Source organism: Choristoneura fumiferana, chromosome 5 (assembly GCF_025370935.1).
Source record: "Choristoneura fumiferana chromosome 5, NRCan_CFum_1, whole genome shotgun sequence".
In the NCBI taxonomy this organism is placed as follows: domain Eukaryota; kingdom Metazoa; phylum Arthropoda; class Insecta; order Lepidoptera; family Tortricidae; genus Choristoneura; species Choristoneura fumiferana.
In genome coordinates, this window is record NC_133476.1 from 16,502,493 (window position 1) to 16,525,634 (window position 23,142).

The 23,142-nt window shown below is 36.7% G+C and overlaps 1 protein-coding gene across 3 annotated transcripts in view; it reads left to right on the forward strand.

Moving 5' to 3' along the window:
• LOC141428270 (uncharacterized) overlaps window positions 1–23,142 on the forward strand; it is a 323,281-nt gene that overhangs the window by 250,875 nt on the left and 49,264 nt on the right. The window lies entirely within an intron of this gene.

Genomic DNA, 23,142 nt, shown 5'->3' on the forward strand with positions numbered 1-23,142 from the left:
TAGAGATAATTAATTATCTCTATGTAATACTGTAATAATGTCCATGTGATTATTTATTTTAAGTATTTTCTTATAGAAAAAAGCTTTATCTTTAAGCTAATGATATAATTTAGTCTTACGTTTACTCCAGTGCAACTCGGCTCAGCTGCTGTTTGTAATGTTTAAAAGTAATTGTGACGTATTTTCATCACTTACAAACACGTCCTGTTTATATGTAAATCATGGTCTACCTATATCGACTGGTCCAAAATTGTTTTGCATAAAAAATTCGTAACATATTTTTTTGCTTAACAACGTTTTGTCGAATGTTTGAAATGTCGAAAATTTATTTTCGTAATATTTTTTGGTCGATAAATTGTTTAGCATAACATTTGTATGGTATTTCATTGTTTTGTCGAATGTATTATAGGTATAAAATTGTTGTTATTCTGTATATTGCTAGCACTAATTTTATGTGTGAAAAACAAATATGAATTTAACGATGTTAATTTTTGAACATGAAACTACCGTGAGACTCACTCATATTAAATATAATGCTAAACTCGATTTAAGACGTGAGTTATCCGAGTCATTAAACAAAAGTGCTTTAGGAAAAAAATATGTACCAATACAAAATAATTTTTATGCAAAAAAGAAGTATACCATAAAGTATTATAAAATTTAGACCTTGCGAAGATCATAAAATAAAGCTTGTAAAGTTACAAAGAATTAAATAAAATCTTGTGATTTCGGTGCAACACCCTTTTGTCCCCATTTTAAGATTTCCTACGCCTTTAAATACCGCTAATGAAGATTTAATGTCAGTTGCAACAAATTAAGGCAGCCAGGTGAATGTTAATGCTACATTAAGGACAATGTAGCTAAAGACGTGATATACACATTAAGTCGTAAATTCTGACAGATCACATTAATGTTCCATCTATTTTATAGGATAGTACCTACTATTAGTACTAAATACTTATTATAAGCCATCAAACCATTGTATCTAATCTGCGAATCAGCATTTGAATTTGAGTTTACAGTTAAAAAAAAATTGTAACAAAAAATAGAACCGACTACAAAAAACCATGAAAATATTTTTCTACCAGTCTGAAGTCGGTGCCTCAGCACGAGCCAACAGGAGTGGACCTATAATTGTCTACTTCACCTACAACTATATGAGTAGGTATATTGGGCTTCAATCACACCTGCTGGCTCGTGCTGAGGCACCGACTTCAGACTGGTAGAAAAATATTTTCATGGTTTTTTGTAGTCGGTTCTATTTTTTCAAACTCAAACTCACAACATTTATTGACAGCAAAAATTTTTGTTATAATTTTTTTTTACTGTTTTTTGTGTAAAAGAAACATTTTTACGAAACATTGCTATTTCCAATGCAGAGACGTTAATTATTCATCACTCATTCCATTTCACCATATGAATTACGATAAGCTTAAATTGCTTGCTAATTTTTTTTTTATGTAAATTTGTTTTGCCTAGGATTTTTTAGTATTTAAGACATATGTGCTCATATAATTCGTATGCCCGAACGGGTACGATGTAGATGAACATTATTTCAAAATTGTAACTACAACTGCAGTGTATATACCTATTTTCGACGTATAAAAATATTGATTTATTGATTGATTGATTGATTAGCAACTGCGTTAAGGTAATTGAAATTCAACCCCTGAAGTACTGGTTATTGAGTAGTCGCTCCATTGATCAAATTTCGTCTTCATCATCAGTTCCATTTCGCCAAATGATGATTTTCAAGAGCAAATGCACGAGTTACTCCTAAATATTTGAAGAGTTCCCTCGATTTCCTTAGGATCCAACCATCAGATACTGATTTGGTGCTTATGGGACCTAATTGAAAGCATTCCTAGACAAACGAAAAAAAATTTTTCAAATCGGTTAATAAATGACGGTGTTCTGAGGTAACAAACATAAAAAACCGAATTGAAAACCTCCTCCTTTTTTGGAAGTCGGTTAAAAATGGTTTTATAACGTCGTTCGGAACTCAAAACACAGAAGATCAGTTTTCTTTTTCTTTCTCATATGAATCTTCAGGAAAACGAAGATAACTGACGAGTCCCGAGTGAAATTACCGTTCTTGTACTGTACCCACCACTCACTCACTGTGTCACTTTTGTTGACCAGTGTGTGTTGCCAGTGATGACATACGGATCTGAGACGTGGGCGCTAACGATGAGCCTCATGAGGAAGCTCAAAGTCACTCAGAGGGCTATACTCGGGGTTTCTCTGCAGGATAGAATCAGAAATGATGATATCCGCAGTAGAACTAAGGTTACCGACATAGCCCGAAGAATTGCGAAACTGAAGTGACAGTGGGCGGGGCGCATTGCTCGCAGGACTGATGGCCGAAGGGGTCAGAAGGTTCTCGAAAGGCGTCCGCGGACCGGGAGACGAGCTTTCGGTAGGCCTCCAACAAGATGGAGCGACGACCTGGTTAAGATCGCGGGATCGCGGTGGATGCGGAAAGCACAAGACCGGTCTGAGTGGAGAGCCTTGGGGGAGGCCTATGTCCAACAATGGACGTCTTTCGGCTGACATGATGATGATGACTGTACCCACGATTTTGCTATATATTCTGCTCTGCTAATTGTACTTGCAGTAATCGAAATTTAGGGATTTTTACGTTTTTTCAACGCATTGAGGTCTTCCAACCGGTCTCTTGCACCCCCACGGCCTCCATTCCAGTAAATCCTTGCACCGCGAGTCTGTTTTTGGGCCAACGTAACCAGCCCAGCGGGTGCGTTGGAGGGATCGAGAGAGTTGCGGGCAGTAACTGGATGCAGACGGCTCAGAATAGAACGACCTGGAGAAAGTTGAAGGAGGCCTACACCAAATTGGTTGAGAGAGGCTTGAGATGATGATGATGGCTTTTATTCAAACCATTTGTTTAATTTCGTAAGGAGATTATTATCCTCGGATGAACATAAAATATTTTTCCCTGGGATAACGAACGCTGGTAGTTTAAAAATGTGACTTAATTAGGTAAAATATAGGTACCTTTTTGATGTGGTGGGCAACAGCTAGTAATGTTTGTAGTAGTATATGTTTAAATAAATGTTTCTCTCTCTCTCTCTCTCTCTATCTCTCTCTCTAATATTGTTATGATTTATAGAAGCTATTTCCATTGATCGTACCGTGAAATCAACACAGTTGTTTCACGAAGTGCACTCGAGTGCGCTCGGCTGACAAACGACACACACTCGATCAAATGGCCAATGCGAGGGCTATGGATGCCCGATACAGGACAGAGTGAGATAAATTAACACGCGACTTTAGCATTGGGATAACAGGCAATTGGGTTCCGTAGGTTTTTTGGGACGTTGGTTTTGGAGTTGGTTTTTTGTGTTTGTTAATTTTGTTTTCCTGTATTATGTGATTAAGACGTTAGTTTATTGTTCATAATACAGAATCGATAATAAGAGGCATTATTTAGTGTCATCGTTTGTATTACCTTCGACAAATAAGGTCGAATTTTTGAATCTCCTGCGTTAAAAACTATCCTATGTCCTTTTGAGGACGAGCATGAGTATTTAAATCCCACTATAATATAATAAATGGGAAAGTTCGTAAGTCTGTTTGTAACTCCATCACGTCTAAACAGCTGAACCGATTTAGATGAAATTCGGTATACAGATAGTTTGAGTCCCGGGAAAGGACATAGGATAGTTTCATTGCGGAAAACTGCATAGTTCCAGCGGGATAGCAAAAATCGAATTCTACATGGATGGAGTCGCGGGTAACGGCTAGTTAAAGCATAACAATCAATCAAACAAACAAACATACACAAATAAATAAACATTCTAAGGATTAGAGTAAGTTAGTTTTAGTTCTATTTTTCTCTTTCTATTTCTTAATTATTGCACATGTTGTGTGTTAATAAAATGAGTAGCATACGATATATTCACATTCATTATTTTAGGATTCAAGGTAATGTTACTAATAAACGTCTATTTAAAGCTGTATTTTCGACGACTAAAAGAAAATAAGTGTGAGCAAATAACTTCCCTATTTGCTAATCTATTATGAAGACCAGTTACAATGAAAAGTAAACTACGCATACGTTTCTAGTTTTACAGCTTGTACGTTTTCATCGCACCTACCATCAAGGCGTATCATTTACGAAACAATAAATCAATCATGCGCAAAGCTGTTACTCTCTATATAAGCTTATTGATGAGGTCATTTTTCACATGTACAGTACAGGGTACAGTCGCCATCAAATATTTTGCAGCGACCATGGTGGTCAAAAATATTGACACATACACTCTAATATTAAGAGTGTTTATTCCTGCTGAGCTGGCAACGTTACATTTTTGTTAATTTTTCTCGATTATTCCATAAAAATTGAATAAAAATTAATAATGTTGTCTGATAGAACACTTCTTAATATATAAGGTAATGTGTCTACTCCAATAATTATTCGTTATAGACTTTTATTTTCTTTAAAAACCGGTCATAAACATTAATTCGTTTTTAAGGAATATAAAAGTCTATCACGAATAATTATTGGAGTAGACACATTAACTTATATATTAAGAAGTGTTCTATCAGAAAACATTTTTAATTTTCATTCAATTTTTATGGAATAATGGAGAAAAACTAACAAAAATGCAACGTTGCCAGCTCAGCAGGTATAAACGCTCTTAACGGATTAGAGTTCATGTTTCGACATTTTTGAACACCTTGGCCGCATACGTATTTCTGATTCCTGACCGATGCTGATCGTAGCATTTTTCACAACGATTTATCGAATATTTCTATGCATGCAGTAAGTAATTTAAATGCTTATTTTAATTTAGATTATAAAGCCTGACAAGTTCCTATTTAGCCCTCGCTATGTTGCGGATTTTCAGTGGAACTAATTTAGTTTAATGGCAATGATTTTTCTTTTACAACAGTTGTTGGAAGTCATTGAATGTCACCGATGTTAACAAATCGATTTTGCAATCAAAATGCCCAAAAAAGTTCACCCCGATGCAAAAAAAAATTAAATACATTCAAATAGTCGCGGCAGAAAAAGGACGAAGGATTCGTAAATTCGTGTTCTATAAACAATGTTTTGAAATTAGTTGTTGACATGACGGGTACTGATATTCATAGTGCGGTTGTATTGAATTGGTTAGCTTGGTACTAAATATGTATACTAATTATTATTATTATTATTCTCATTCAAGGCGTCTGTAGTGCTACAATCAAAAATATATACAAAAAGAATGAGCCGTTACCGCCATTGCCACCGAAACCAAAAAAACAAAACTACCAAAAAAATATATTAGAATCGGATTTTGACGGATACGTAGTTATTCATATTTAATTGTCAACTAGACATGCTCTTCCGATTACCTGAAAACATAGTTTCACAATCTACAAGTACATAATTGTATATCTCACTCGTTCTTGCACGATGCCAATACACACTGTCCCGACTATTCATGACGTACCTACACGTATTATTGCCATATGTAAGTTGTTTGTAGCGACACTATATCAGGGCTAAATAGGAACTTGTCAGGATTTGATTATAATTTTGATTTTAATTTTGATGATAACTTTATTTCTTTATGTTACTAACATCTGTTTTAAATAAGATTAATATATTACTAACACTCTTAGGACTCTGTCACAACCTTTAATTATTTAATACTCGTACCAATTAATGCAATATACAGCGTGTTAAATGTCTCACATTTTGCATCAAATAAATGATGGGAAAAACGCACGTTTTAGGTTTATCAAAATAAGGTGTCCTATTATTTGAAGATATCTTAATTAAGCTGCACTTTGAAGTCACCAGACAAGCGTAGACTCTAAACAGCTATATAAAATTGCAAATTTATTCAGTCCGCGTTTTTCAGGGAGCTGATTTAAAACAAATTGCTCTGATTCACAGACCATTCTATATAAATCGCTCTGCGCAATTAAAATAGAGATGGCGAGCAATTAGGGCGCGCGCGCACCGCGGCATTTTCATAATCCAAACGATCCAGCCGAAATTCACTTGTGCAATTTCATGGTGGAATTTTCATCGCGTCTGCGTCATAAATATTTTGTCCGATAAACCGTTCGTTCGACAGCCGCGAGGCGTAAGAAAATGTTAATTAACGAATCCATTGTTTTCCCGCCCGGCGGCTCCAAGATGGTGCCGCTTCCGTTTCCGTCGGGCTTTCTTTATGTGCGTTTCCCGCTTATTTTTACTTGGGCAGGGTAGAATGGCGCATTGTGGCGCGGGCGCGGTGCGCGGTGGAGTATAATGATTTTAATTTCCTCTAATCAAGAGCCTTGGGCTCGGCTTAAGAATTCTAATCATGCACACCGCACGTCCCGCGATGCTCGGTGACAGAAACATCAGCACTTGTTCTGATTGCGTCGAGTGTGGCGTAGAATAATTAATACGCCTTTATTTTGTGCTCCTCGCCAAAACAAAGGACTGCCGCCTTCGTTTATGAATTGTGATATTTGAAAGCAGCCAAATAATATGGATCCTCACCGTTTGTGTTTATTATTGTTCGGGTACATATTTATAAACAATTGAATTATTACAACACAGATGAAAAAATAACAAAATTAATTTTAATTTGTATTGACACACCATCATGTAACGCCTCAAAGGTAGGAAAAGAATTTTAAGTATAGTTCAACTAAGGGAACACTGCAAGTTTCATCAAAATTGGTTGAGGAGTTTACGATATCATAAGAGAGTTAAGTACGTACGTGTATCACTCCTAAAAAAACTTACTTTAAAAAATACAACATATGTATTTAGTTCCTGTTATTACACACTGACGACGCTTAGATAAAAAGAAATATTACTAGTACTTATACTAAATTAACTTAGGCTAATTTTGCGGGAAATTAGCAGTATAAACGAATTCTTACAGATGAAGTCGCGGGCAACTACTGTGTATTTACATACTTTTTAGTAGCACGTGTTTTTGTCCGCGTGTTGGCGTTTAATTTTAGCTGGCGATTTTTGAAAAATAAATCTTTTTTTCATTTCTTTTTATCTGTAATTTTGAAATCGATTTACTTTTTTTACATTTTCTATTGCAATAATCGTTATATTTCTTTATTTTTAACAACATTAACGCGTAATCTCTAATCCCATAATTCAGTTAATGGCTTTACGTCAGAATTTACGAAAACATTAAACACCCTTCTTTCGCTTGGTGCACTTAGGGTTTCGATTTGAGGCGCAACCATTATTATTATTTTATTAACCAGCCTTATTAATAAATAATGGGTAAGTATAAAGAGCCCAAACATTTTTGTATCTTTTTAAAGTATGAAATCTGTTTTAGCAAAATTTGGCCCACTCTACATACAATATTACCTATTACTTTGCTTTGTTAACTGTTATTTTCATATGTTTTATGTACAATAAAGAGTTATACATACAATAAATACATCTGAGGGCCAGATTTTAAGCCGCTCGGTATACTTTTTAGTACGTAGCAGCCGTCTACTGCTGACAGTTAGTTCGACTGTACAGTCACCAGCACCAATATCTAACACAACAAGCGTGAACATGAAACTACCGTGAGACTCACTCATATTAAATGATATTGTAACTGATCTCACGCCTTAAACCGAGTTTAGCTCGATATGTTTCGGACTATTTCGTAGCCCTTCATCGCGACTCAGCGGCTGCCGCAACACGCACACTCAAGAAGAAGAAGAAGAGTGTGCGTGTTGCGGCAGCCGCCGAGTCGCGTGCTCCTGAGAAGAAGGGCTACGAAATAGCCCGAAACATGTCTAGCTAAACTCGGTTTAAGGCGTGAATTATCCGTTACAATATCATTTAATACAACAAGCGTGCATAAATATCTGATACGACTCTATTCCTAGGGCCGAAAGGACGAGTCAGATATTTTTGCACGCTCCGCTGTTGCAGATATTATTGCTGGTGACTGTACATCGAACAAAATGATACATGTTCATGTTGTTGATGTTCTTGACAAAAGTATGGGATGTTAAAATTTCGACCCTGGTACTTGTTTCAGTTTGTTCAACTGTATGGAAAAATCTACTTTTGATTTTGGAGACGTTGTTTGGCTTCAGGCCGCACAATTAAGGCAACCCTTTCCGTGCGCACTTAGCATTCTAATCACTCGCTCCCCGCCACAATACGGCGCTTAGCGCCCAAATTAAGTGCGAAAATAACAAGATCTCGGCACGCCACTAAATTATGTCGCTAGCATTCGCTTCTCCGTCTGTAGGCGCCGTAAGTCGAAAAAACCACCGAACTGCGTGTCAGACACGCGCAGTAGAGTTATTTATTTATTTAACAAAACATTACACCATCATTACAGGATGCGGCAAATGTTCAATGTATATTTTGATCGATTATTTTATAACTTATTAAAAAGCCTACTTAGCCGTAATAGTTTTTCTTTTAAATTCTTTATTTTATTATTATTACATTTATCGATTTTGCTTCAGTTTTCAAGCCAACGATTAAGCTTATAAAAGAGGCAACACATGATTAAAAAAATCGGCACTTTAAAGCTCAATATTTAACAGATCCCTAAATTAAAAAATGATCTTTGCAAACCTAAAACCTAACCTAAATGCTTTTGTAAGATCTTTCCAAAATTAGACTTACAATGATCGCGTTTGATTTAAATTGAAAAATTATTGACTGTATAATCATAATCACTTTATTAACTGCATAGGGCATTTATGTAGCTTTTATTTCAATGATTTAATTATATGTAAATTTAAAAGTGATTTAAGAGTTGATGAATAAAAACGCATTTTTAACTATTCTCAGCACGCATATAAACGTTCATTAACAATATATGAATTCTCAGAAGCCTTCAAAGAACTGTGCAAAATTTTCTTAATAGGTATACGAACTTTTATAATGTACCTACTCGTACCTATACGGTCAAGGCACTTGGTGAAAGTCAACAAAACAATACAATCAATAAACAAAGAGAATACTTCGATAAAAAAATGACGCGATGTATGCGTGCACAATTATTTAATGGCAGCTAATTTTACTAAAGCGCACTCATGCCTCATACCCTCGAACCAGAGCACAGCGGCAATAAAATACGAAAAACGATTACAGATCAATGAAGCGCGTACCCTCCCGGGGCGCAAATAAAGCCAAGTACACACTTCAAATATGCTTTTCTTAATCGTTCTCATAAAACAAAGATCAGCCGCGATCCCCTGCGGTAAAAAATAAGTAAAAAATCTCTCCCTGCTTGCTCATATCGCGGCTATCACTGCGGATTTTTACCGCAAATTGTTTCAGGAACCCTCCGGAATCGATATTGTTTGGATTGGAATTGCAGCAGGAACTTATTATTAGTACCGCTTTGGAAACGAAACGGAATTACAAGCAATTCCAAACACTCACGGCTGATTTGCCTAAATGATTTCCGGTTTGTATTCGGGGACGATATTGCCTACTTGATTTTAATGAGCGAATCATTGCTTCAACCCTCTAAAAAAAGTACCTATGCATTTGTTTTTATCTGAATCCACGAACGAAGAAACTTCTGTCATTTTAAAACATGAATCCTGTTTCATATAGCAGGGCCTTTCTAATTATATTAGGTACAATATTCTCCGGTTACATTCGTAGACTGCAAACTTTTTGGATTCATAAATGGGTCCTTAATGGTCAAGATTGTTTTTTTTTGAATCTTTTTGTATTTTTTATTTCAATTCCAATTTTTTCCAAATCTTAATTTGATTGCTTAATAACGATATCTCTTGTCCGGGTGAGCGGTTAGTTCCGATGGAGTGCCGAAAAGTTTCTCGATGGGGGCTACGGCATAGATGTCGGTAGTGTCGCTGCTTAAGTGGCTAAATAAGAAACAACACAAGCTGAGATATGAGGTGCATAGGAGAAATTCGTGTCTGTATCGTTGTCCAGCGGTGGTGTAGCGGTATAGCACACGGCACGGAATGCCGAGGACCTGGGTTCGATTCCCAGCGCTGGTCTTATTTTTCTGGTTTTTCTATGCATCTATATTTCAGTTTGTATTTTCCTTAATGGTCATCATTATGCTCTCACATGTGACATGTCGATTGTTTTACCAACCCTTGATCATAATAGCTAGTATACATCTTTCTACATTTATGTTGATCAATTTCTCGATCCTCGCCCATACAATATTACTTACTTTACTAAAGGCTAATAGTACTTACTCGCAACTGCATATCTGTAGCTATACAAAAGTATTAGTTGTGAAAGTATGGCAACGTATTTTTCAGACCTATTTACAACGGCCGAGCTTTAACCACCTAAAACAAAAAATCCATTACAACTTTAAAATATTAACCTTCTCAAGGAAAAGGCATGGAAAATCTTGGAGGTTGAATTGGTTTAAAACCTCCCGCAGGATGTGTCATTATAATTTGTTAGGGGAGATGACGGATCCGCCCCAGGCGCCACGATTACAATACCGTAAGCTATTTTAATCTTAACTTAGTTAAAAATCTTGCTCACGACATTAGCATTAATCACTTTTGACAGTCCTCGTAATGGATATTAAGTAATTATGTGCATTATGATGGGGTATATAATGAGACGAAGACAAGCGGCGCTGGATCAGGTGCAGATACACTATTATTTAAGTATCAGATGCTGTAGATTACGGACAGATGAACTATTTACGGTTCTGGCAGAAAATCAGCGCTGCAGGCGTCTAACGCCTCAGCATAATGCTGAGTCAGCGGCCGTTTCACTTTTGCGGGGACACACAAAATCGTGTATGTATTTTCATGTTTGTTTTTTTTTGTTTTCTTTTATTTTTGTTGTTTATTCTTATTTTTAAATTTTGTTGTGTTTGTGTGTCTTTGTGAATGACAATAAAAGTCTTTTTTCTTTCTTTCTATTTAAGTTTTTTAAATTTGTGTGTGATGTTATTGTAATCCCTACTAATATTATAAATGCGAAAGTAACTCTGTCTGTATGTCTGTCTGTTACGCTTTCACGTCGAAACCACTGAACCGATTTTGATGAAATTTGGTATATAGGAAGTTTGAACTCCAAGGATCAACATAGGATCAACCTTTTATTCCGGTAGAGGGCGCCACCGCGCGATAACCTAGATCCGCGCAGATGAAGTCGCGGGTATAAGCTAGTAAAATATACACTTACATGCAAAATTTCACATACTTTCTACGAAATGCAGACTGCGGTTATGTACATCTTAAAATGTAAAAAAAAGTTTTTTTAATTTACTATTTTGGTATACTAGCTTAATCTATAATAGGAATAAGTAGGCATGTAGTACATGCCTTAAATTTTTGTAGCCCGTTACAACACACAAAATTACAATTTCCTAATAGCTATTAAAAATGATAATCAATTGTTCGTATATTTAAAAACACGTCCATTCCTGTTACACAAATACTAAATAGGATTTGATAAAAGGTTATTTTATACGAGTACCTGCAAAGATTCGGTATCGAACCGAATTAAAAGCTGGGGCTTTAAACAAAATTAAATCATTAAATAGGAAGAAACAAAGGATCGCAAAATCTAAAGCTTAATTGAACGACGACATTGAGAGATTTCAATTCAATTACTAGACCATATTTAACGAAATCCAATCCCCTTTCCCTCGAGGAATAATATTATTTATTCACAAAAAATAATACAGAACACGGCAACGGAACGCCGAACGCTCTGTTGGTTTAGCTGAGATCATTCGATGTAAAAGTTGGATGTAGAGGACGACGGCAGGAAGAAACTTGGATAAGCGAAACCCTCTAAAAATGATTGATGCCATAGAACGGGGGCGCACCACGGCCGCGGCTGTACATTTTAAAACGAATAAACGTCGAATCGTTCCAAATTCTAAAATTAACATCATTAACGCTGCGCCCCACGATAATTTTTTCGTTCATTTTTACTGCCGTGTCAATCAAATTTGGAATCGATTCGTTGAACAAAAGCTACCGAGCAATTTCCTAACGTATATTGGAAATATTGAACAATTGTTTGAAGACATGTTATTACACGAGCGTTTAGCCTGGGAGAGCTAACAAACGTTTGTTTCTGCCGGCATTGTGGGAGCGACAATTAGAGACAAAAGGACCGGTGGCGAAGCGCTATCGCGACGACAATGGTCGCACGGCGAGCTCAATATCTTTATGCTCCTTGCTGAAGGCCGATGCACTCGGTTGAATCAACCTTCTTGCTACGTTTTAGGTGCGAGTGTAGAGTTAGGAAATGGAAAATAGTCTGGCAGTATCTAAAATAACTGATAATGTTACATTACTTCTATATTAAAAGTTGATTGCATATTAAAAGTCCTTTCAAATCATCACAGGATTCTTATAGGACAAGAAACTTACAAATACCTGTGAAGCAATTGAGTGACTTGTGAGAAAAGGCTGACCAATAGATTTTTTTAGTGTGAGGCAGCGCCGGGACACAACTTTTAGAAGTACGTACATACCTATCTACTTAAATTGTACACAAAGCAAATCTTATTCAATTCACGTTAGCGAGTAAATTCAATAGTTTTACCTTGTGCAAAGTCCGCCCGGATTGCTACCGCACCATCTTGCTCGCTAATCCTGCCGTGAAGCAGCAGTGCTTGCACTGTTGTGTTTCGGCGTGGAGAGTAAGACAGCCGGTGAAATTACTGGCACTTGAGGTATCCCATCTTAGGCCTCTAGGTTGACAACGCATCTGCAATACCCCTAGTGTTGGTGGTGGTGATCTCTTACCATCAGGAGACCACTTGCTCGTTTTCCATCCAGTCGAATAAAAAATAAATAAAAATTGTCGCGGGCCTGAAATTGGTCAGGCTTCGTCTTAATCTGGCTCATTCTGAGGAGAGACCTGTACCCAGCAGTGGTCCGATAATGATGATGAGACTTAGAAAAACTATGATGATAATGATAATGATGTATTACATGACGTAAGCTTTCTACAAAGTAAGTTTGTGTATTTTAGGACTTGGTGTATATTCTAGTAGTGGCTGCAGTCTTCGGCGGCGGCCCACCGCGACGCCGCATTGTGGCCACTTCCTGTCGTCTGAATGCACCGTCTTCACGCGATAACGCGATTGTCCATTACAAAAGCGGAATAGATAGTTGCTGCGGGCATAATTTAAAAAAAAACGTGTAGAGATAATTATGAGAAGAATGAGGTTTCCGGGATTTGCTACGGACGTGGTTTTCTAAGAATTCCTCAATTTTAAGCAGTAATTTTTGTTTTATTCAACAACAAGTTCAAGTACAAGTTTATATTCAGTGAAGCTCCAAGTAGTCTTCATCATCATCATCATCGGCCGGAATACGTGCAATGTTGAACAAAGGCCCCCTTAGAAAGCCACAACGAACGACAACTCGTTACTTGCATCCATCAATTGCCTGCAACTCTCACGATGTCGCCAGTCCACCTAGAGAGAAGCTTGCTGACAACTAGCCTGTATAACTAGTTTTTCACAGCAAATAACAGCAGCGATCAACTCTGAAAAATGTATAATTATTTACTTTAATAATTAAAAATATAAATATCATTTTTGCGAATACAAATATATGTCACTTTATGGTAATTCATAAAAGAGTATAGTCCACCTGGTTCCCAAATTCACTCACCCACTTGCGAAAAAACAGCAAACTATCGCCACTATAACAGTACAGTTCCATAAACCAACAGAGCTCTGTCAAATCACAATTGGAAGCGTTTAAGCAATAAACATTTAACGTGATGCCGTGTCGACACCTGCGTGCGTTAATCGGGTGAGGGCTAATTGTCTGTGGAATCCGGAGGTAAACACTACACGTTTACATGTGGAGCTAGCTTCACACGATTGCGGTTGGAGTGTTTCGGGTGGCTTCTGAGAGGGTGTTATTGTAATTTCGGGTAGAATAATGCCATATGTGATCGTAAACAAATATATTAAATAAAATAAACACGCTTAAATTTGGTCATTAACTTAAACTTTTCCCACTGGCAAGGAGCGCAGTGTTTTATGCGTTATTCACTAAAGCGTTTATATACTGTATTGTATATTTAATTATTAAGTACTGTCCTATCATCCTGTGTCTGAAGTGGCAGTGGGCCGGCCATATCAGTCGAAGAACTGATAACCGCTGGGGCAAACGAGTTCTTGAGTGGAGACCGCGAATCGGCAAGCGTGGCCCTCAGACTAGGTGGAGCGATGATCTTCGCAGGTTAGCTGGCAAGAACTGGATGAGACTGGCCGAGGATCGTGCTCAGTGGCGTGCAACTGGAGAGGCCTATGTCCAGCAGTGGACTAAGATAGGCCGATGATGATGATGATGATGACTGTCCTATCATAGCGTCCAAACTACTCATTAAATTTTGATGTTTGAGGTATAATAAGCTTCATCTCTATTATAGTTATAGCTTGTTCCATATATCACCCGCACGTTAAATGTCAATCGGTATTCCGGTGAACTGGTTCCGAATTTACGCAGGAAGCTTGTTCACTATTCCACGTAACACGAGCAATTACTGTCATTATGACGTCTTTACGTACCAATTAAATTCATTATGTGTCATTGGGGCTGTACTCGTAAGGTTTAAATTGGTTAAGATAAATATAATTGATTTAGAATCAATGGCTTGCTAGACAGATACGTCTGTACTACATGTATGTTTATATACGTTGCTTCAAATGTCCACTTTCAGTTTAAACATGAAATAACTATATTACACAGACTAAGCTATCATCATCTTAAATAAGAGATTGATCAGGCACATATGTCCACGAATCAATTGACATATAATCTTTCGCCCAGTAACGTTTTGTTTTAATTCAAAATTTATTGAAAACAAGGTTATTTTCTTCGGGAGAACGTTATATTTATTTTACAGAGAACAACAAAAATCGACTACCTATATACCTATAATGTTATAAAGGACCGATGAGGTGTATGAAACTTTGATTTATTTTTTTGCACGAAATATTTTTTTAAAGCTTTTTTTTCTTATAAATATTTGCCTCTGAGACATTATGTTACTAAGAAAGCATATGCCGGTCAGAGACAAAATGCGTCACAACTTTACATTTTTATACATTTTAAGTGTTGATTTAGTCATAAAATCGGAATAAAGCTAACAGTAGTCGGGTTTTACAACCGCTTGGGGTATTTTTATGGGTAGGGGAGATGTTTAACAGAATGAAAACACAAGAGAAACGTACATGGGTCTGTATGAAAATCGGAATTATGTTTTATAGTGGACGTGTCGTGAATAGGCGCCTTATATTCACGTGCCGGTCTGTAGCGACGATTTTATGGAACATACAATAAATTCGTTGTTTCAACTATTTATCTAAAACTTAAAACATTTTTACGATTATTTGAGATCAGTGCGTCAAATTTAAAAACAAAAACTCTTATTTGAGTGATTAGCACATGACCGAATGGCCTTAATAATTGATTGATTCTAACGTTATTTTGCCGATGTCTTACTTCTCCGCTATTATTCGTGCACCACAGTTACGCCTGGTGATTTTAATGATAACTTTAGCTTATTACATCAATATTTGTGATAGGATACCGATACATATGTATAAAAAAATACATATTGTAGCGATACATCACGGCATAACACCTGTCTATTGTCGCCTTATCTACCACAATATCAAACTATTCCAGAAGAACAAGAAAGAAGAGTAATGCTCTTATGATACTTTAAATAGGTATGTTTGACGGCCCTAAATATTTTGGAGGACCAAATACTTAATTAAAAAAAAACTAAACATAAACAGTAAGCAAGACTGGTAAGTTGGTTAATTGAGCTCTATGTTGCTCTGTGTTTTCAATCTGAATCTATGCCGTATCCCAAAGATACAAATAAAGTAATAAATTATAAGTAAGTATATACGAATTTAAGTAAAGCTAATGTTTCCGCAGATGTAAGCTGGTCTCTTTTGAACATCAAAACTTTTTGAACTCATATTTTATTCTACTTAAAGGAACCTACTTCGTCACAGCAAGCCCGCGTCGCTCGCTCGTCTCGTCGCCGGCGTTTGGCAATTCTTTATTATTCATGGGGCGATCTCGCTCGCAGAGTGTTTTATATGAACGACAATCGAGTATCAATTTGTACCGAACGGCCCCGTATTAGCATTTCCCGTGCGCGGCCTACATTGTTTCAGTACGAAGGGGAGCAAACCTTTTTTTGTTAGTTCAAGAAAGCAGAATAATATTTTTTAAACGCATGTAATTAAATGAGGTAAACACATAACTAGCTATGCTGTATTTTATCAAGAGTACAATTCATAAACAATGTGCATTTACTCGTAAATAGAGCTGCACAAAATTTGAGAAACAAAATGTCTTTCGCGCTCAATATTAAAGTAAAATTGTACTAAACGCTTTACTTGTACTAATTTACGTCTAATGAACACAATAGCACACTGGCACGAAACACGGCGGCTAAAAAGAAATAATTTAAATTTCGAACTAAGTACTTTGCGGTGTTCATAATTTAAAGAATCGTCAGATCGCGCGCTGTAGGGTAAAACCGTGATAGATACCCCAGAAAATACGGGGCACTTATCCCCGATTGTAATTACTCTAGTATCGCATGCTACTTTATTTATTGAAAGTTTCTCCAAGTACCACTAAGTAAGTAAAAATTTAGATACGTTATTCATGTTTACTTTGTTTTGCTAACTTTGATGGAATTGTATTTTTAAAAAAGATGTTTCTGCTAATTTTGCATAGTCTTAGATTCTGTAGTATAAAAAATTGGCATGTAAAAGGCCCTTTGCGGCTTTGCGGATAGGTATAGAATAAATGTTCTGATTTTGATTTAGGCCGCGTTGCTTATCACCGTACAATTGCATGGGGTAATAAAGCACAGTCAAAGTATTTACGGGATAGATGCCCTGGTTTCTCGCCGAAGTATCTATCTCAAAATGTTAAATAAAAATGAAGATCCACAAAAATGTGTTTTTTATAAATTTGTGTATTAAAAACCAAAGTATTAAGTAATAAAGTAATTTTTCTTTTTATACCGAGCGATATAAAGTAATTTCAAAAAGTAGCTACCCTCCCTAATTCCCGACTTTACCCTACAAAACGCAAATCCCACAAAGCGTCGTTCGAGCCGCGCAAAGCTAGCGACGTCTAACCAACACAATACGTTAAGTAGTGTGTACGCTTATGAGTGTTCATTAAAGATACGATAAAGACGGCGAGGCGACGCCGGCTAAATTGGCTGTTTCTGTCTAGGTATTAAGATAGGGAGACGTTTTAAATGACAGCTGTATTAGGATTTTGCCTGGCGAGCCGTTTCATAATGCCGGCTTCAATGGCGGAAGATAAGAATGATCTAATCGTTTGCAAATTTGTCTAGGAACACCAAGACCAAGACACATGAACACAACGCATCACAATACAAGCACATGCTGAGTGTCACCACGTTTCTTACCGGATTCTTAACCGGTGGTAGATTTTTTTTTGACATTCATATGTGCTTGTTATAGCCTAAATTGAATAAAGATATTTTGACTTTGAATTTGACTTTAACTTAATAATTTTATTGTTAGTTTTAGTGTTTTAGTCTTATTACTGTAGAAGGTCTTTATTTTTCAAGACCTTGTTTAATGATGTTTATGGGCGGTGGTGATCTCTTACCATCAGGAGACCCACTTGCTCGTTTGCCATCCAGTCGAATAAAAAAAAATTGCTTCGTGTTGTTTTTTTTATTTCAATCAAATTACCACAGATAAAAGTAAATCATAATGGTGTGACAGTGAAAGCCACGTTACCTTACAGTCAGTTCGCACCGAAATGCAACGCGGCTCATTACATTGCTGTAATGTCAACTCATAGGCACTAGATACATTTTCTTACATGAAGAACGGTGCTTGACTTTTTTGTAATTTGATAATTAAGTTTTTGACCAGATATAAGTCGGAGCGAGTTGGAAGTGCAGGGGTGAGATCTTTGCCCAGCAGTGACTCTATTATGGGCTAGCAAAAAATCAAAAAAATAACAAGTAGGCACACAAAATTGAACAGATATTAAGTACTTAACCCTATATTTAGGTTACTACTGTGAATCAATTCAATAAACCATTAAAAATCATGATAAAACCCCAGACTTTTCCAGAAATAACCCCAAGTTTGAAACTCGCGAATTTCTTACCTCGTAATAATACAGAATCGCGACACTATTCTGATTTTCGCTTATGGAATGAGCATTCGTTCGAGTGCATATGTAGTTCAACTAACAAGGGGCTGTTAATTTAAATTTAGTATCTTAAGCGTAATGAACGGGAAGGTGATTGTTGTAATGGGATTGCAGACTCCAGTTGCTTGGCTTTGTATGTAAATAGAGTGTTCATGTTTGACTATTTGGTATAATAAGTGGATTATCTTAATGAAACATTTGGTGCGTTTTGATTGGTTAAATGTTTTTACGAGTACATTGTTTGATATCAACTATTGATTGAATGTGTTCCAAAAGATTTATTTTTTATTTTTTATACGACTGGAAGGCAAATGAGCAAGTGGGTCTCCTGATGGTAAGAGGTCACCACCGCCCATAAACATCTGCAACACCAGGGGTATTGCAAATGCGTTGCCAACCTAGAGGCCTAAGATGGGATACCTCACGTGCCAGTAATTTCGCCGGCTGTCTTACTCTCCACGCCGAAACACAACAATGCAAGCACTGCTGCTTCACGGCAGGATTAGCGAGCAAGATGGTGGTAGCAATCCGGGCGGACCTTGCACAAGGTCCTACCACCTGCAAAGATGTACCCACTCAGGATGTATTTTTTAATCCTATTTTTCACTGTGCCCAGTCTACAACTTACAAATGCAGCTTGACACTAATTAAGTGTTTTAGCAAAGTTGCGTCTTATTTAGGTAATTTAATAGACTTTTTTTCTGTCAGTTCCATTTACGAGGGTAGTGTTAGGAGGTACCTAAGTACAATTATTAACTTACATAAGCACACGAATATTTTTTGAAATAATCAAAGTATTGGAAAATAAATATAATACAGTAGCTCAAAATATAGATGACCGTTGGGATGTCTGAGATTTTCAATTTAGTTAATAATCAACACCTTGTATATTCATTAGAATATCAAGCACTACGACGTTTGTAATGCTAATTACGTTATGTGGCCTATTTAAAATTACCCGTCTCTAATTTCCAGTTACATTAAAATTCGTTTATCCTAAGACTGAGATCCCGCGCGAGCACATTTGTTCGTCTCGCGTTCATGCAAATTTATGAGGCGGAGGCAATTTTTAATTACCGATGTGTCTGAGCGTCTGTCTACAGACGGTGAGGGGTTAGGGATGCTGCACACGGATAGGAGTTATTTTATTTCAAGTACACACGGTTTTTTAGGACAGTCTTTACTAGATTTTCAGGGATGCTCTAAATGATAGAATGTGTTGTAACATGACGATGTTGCTAATAGATACAACTTAGGCCAGTACGCTTTGGCGGATGTGAGAATACTGAGCAATCCGGTTTCGGTACAGTTTTAAGGATGATAATTGGTAGACGAAGATGACATTTTGAAATCTGTGAAGACGCATTGAAATCTGTGAAGTGGTTAAAGCGGTCTTTGAGGCGTCCCAATGAGCTATGCAACCTTATTGGTCGAGTTAATTTTTATATGTTGGTGTGTTGAAAGTCTGCTATTTTACTAGCTCGAGAAATTCAAAAATATATCTACATATAACTGTACTTCTAAGAGTAGGTACGGTACAATGAATTGATTCTTTACAGAATACCAAATCGTATTAAATAAATTGTGAAAAAATAAATTGACAAAAACAAGGTAACTTATTGCTTTAGATAGTTCACTCGCACGCGACCTTTATAATGGAAAGATAAAGGACGATATTAAAACAGGTGATTCCTTTTACAATTATGTTAGGTCTAACGTAATAATCATTAAAAAGCCCACTGTAAAACTGAGGCTCAAAACGATGATGGCGTAGTAGATTTAGTGATAGTGTGCCGGATATTTTCTAATTCTTCAGCCATTAAACACAACAACACCTACAATAACAAAACAACAATACAACACAACACACACAACAACTAACGATACAATACAACAAACAACAAGTACAACAATTACAATTATGTATTAACTACTTTGCCTCTAAGTAAGTCGTCAACGTGAACGACCGTCACAAGCAAGCCGACTCTTCATAGGACACAACTATGCACCGTCCTTTCAACGCGCACAAACCGCACCACGTGCGTCGGATCTTAGCAGAGCCTGCAGGTGACAACGCGAGGCGCCGGGGAGCGGTTAAGTGCGCCATTTTACGGCTTTTATGCATATTTGATGGCGCGCCATAATCTCTGCGGCAGGGCTTACCTGCCGTGTGAATTGTTGGCTTGTCTCGCGAGGCAGGTAGGTATTGCTATGGATTTAGAATATGATACCGTGATAGATCGGCTGCGAGAGAATGAGCGTTAATATACTCCTATTAAGCTTTCACGGACCTGGTGCCACTCGAATACTAAACGAATAAAGTTTGGTTTTTATTCACATGCTCAAACAGCTGGCTATCTTTTTTTAGTTTCGTCTCAGTTACTTCAGGCTGATTCAATGGTAACTATTATAAATAGAGATGTATTTTTATTATCCAAAAACACCTTTAAATAAAAAAACATTCAAACTTAAAATACCTACACATGCGATCGGTTAGAAAACGGAAATTTAAAATATCGGTTAATGTCTATTTCTAATTTAATAATCAATATAATAACTTTCGATTGAAATCATTTCGTTTGTCTCTTGTTAACTCAACGTGGTAATGTGGTGTTGTAATGTAAGCGCCAATTTTGAAATATTACTTTACAATACTTATCCCTTTAACGAAGTAACAAAATTAGACCTACAGTTACGATAATTTCGTAGTTTCAGAAACCATATAAATAATATACACACATAGCATTCCTCATACTTAATAAATATGCTACCTATAGGTATTATAATTTGTCCTCCTAGCTTTTTGTAAGACACAAAGTTCCCCCCATTAATTAACCATAACCCAAAGCCTAACTACCCCAAAAACTCTGCTAAATTAATTTAAATTTCTAATACGTAATGGCAGGCTCAGATCCCTGTCTGAGCCGGTGAATCGGTATATAATAACTGGCATTAACCGGTAAGAGCGTATCAATTACTGGCCGTAAGCAAACAGTTTACGTGCTCAATATTAAAATCAAATTTACGTGCGAGCGCGGAGGAGACGGTGACGTGTGGACCCGCGAAATAGCGACAGCAAAGTCAATTTTATTTGTAGTGAAAAAATAAGCAATTGAATTAAAATTGTCTTTTTTATATCCCAGGTACAACTTTATTCATAATTAACCGGGAATATTTCAGCAGATACATAAATAGAACATAGAACATAACATGCTATAGGCAAATAAAATACAAAACGTATGCATTACACTAAGTAATTAAACAAAAACAAGAGTTTGCGAAATCGCGAAGCGGTTCTAGCTCAGCGAAGTGTTGGCCGTGCAGTTCAACGCTGGTGTCTATGACTACTTGGCGTCTTCTCGGAAGGCGACAATAAATATATAAAAAAACATATCAAAAAAGTCTATATATATTATTTGTTTGTTTATAAATAAATTTATTGTTTCAAGAAAAAAAAAGTCTTGGGTTACTAATTATCCCTAGACATTGCTGTTTTGTCAAAAAGTTGTAAAAAATCGCTAAGGATAAGAAATATCACTAGGCACTTTTGATGAGTGTAGTTGTAGTTGGATTACTCTAACTGAACACCCCTGGTTTTTCTGGATTTTTAATTGTGGTCGACAAATGTTTGCGTATATTTAAAACGAGATATTTCCAAGGATGTGACAAAATATTCTGGATTCAGTTTACATATATAACTAGTACATTGATTTAAACTGACCCGTCTGTCTTTCCATCCTCACCATCTTGATGATCAGTCTAGTACCGTGCGTTTTAAGCGAAACTTCTTTCCTCGCACGACGAAGATCTGGAATCAGCTTACTGCGGCAACATTCCTAGAGCGTTACAACTTAGGGATCTTTAAAAAACGAGCCTACCAATTCCTAAAAGGGTCGGCAACGCACCTGTGATTCCCCTCGTGTTGGGGGTGTCCATGGGCGATGGTGATCGCTCTCCATCAGGTAACCCGTCTGCTCGTTTGCTCTTATATAAAAAAAACTTATCTGGTACTCTGACATACTTATTCCAATGGACACCTAACGTATTCGTATTCTCGAAACTCGAAATTGTAACTGAGGGGCTGGTTATATTTTTTTAGGAATATATTTTATTTTCTAGGAAGTACTTCAACATTGATATAAAACTATTCTAACCTTGTACGGGGTTGTACGGGATATTCCTGAAATATATTCTGAATACTTTACAGTTTCAGAAACCGTTCGTCCATCTGAAACACGGTAAATGAATCGTGTAGGAAAAGAATCTGCGAAAAGCTAGGATACCGAATAAAGACGTTCCACTTGACCCACCGTCAAAAGGGCATTTTGTGCTAACGCTACAAGTCTAAACAGCCAGCAAGCGGTCGCATAACATCAATTAAAATCGCATTTAGAGTCCAGCGCACACGCCACAATTTCCTCGCGATCCGATAACCCATAATGCCACTATTACGCTTTACCAACAACGTCTATTGAAAACTCACTGTTATTACCACAGAACTAGCTAGCTAGAAGAAGAAAAGAAATGATATCGTGTGTATTTTTTTCCAGAGTCGAAGTCGTACTTTTTGCTTGACATGACAATTTTTACCAACTGTTTGTTTTATCAAATAAATAAATGAAATAAATGTATCCGCCACTCAGTTTGTACTTAACAAAACCTTAATGCGCTTCTTGCATCAACAACCTGCCTGCGATATTTTCCTTTGCTAGTAGCTGGAGGATTGTATGTATTGAGTGTAAGAAGTTCTGTGAGGCGAAGGATGTTAATGCTGTTATCTTCTGCGCTTATACGTAGTAGGTACTTTTCATTGTTTGAATTTTACAGTTCCTTTGCTTTTCTGAAATGCTGTGTAATGATGTATTTCAATAAATTTATAATTCTAAATATTGCACACTGGTAGCACAAAACGTTTGAAGTTGATAAGAAATAAAGTCGGTTAAAAATAGATACCTTAGCAAAACAAACAAA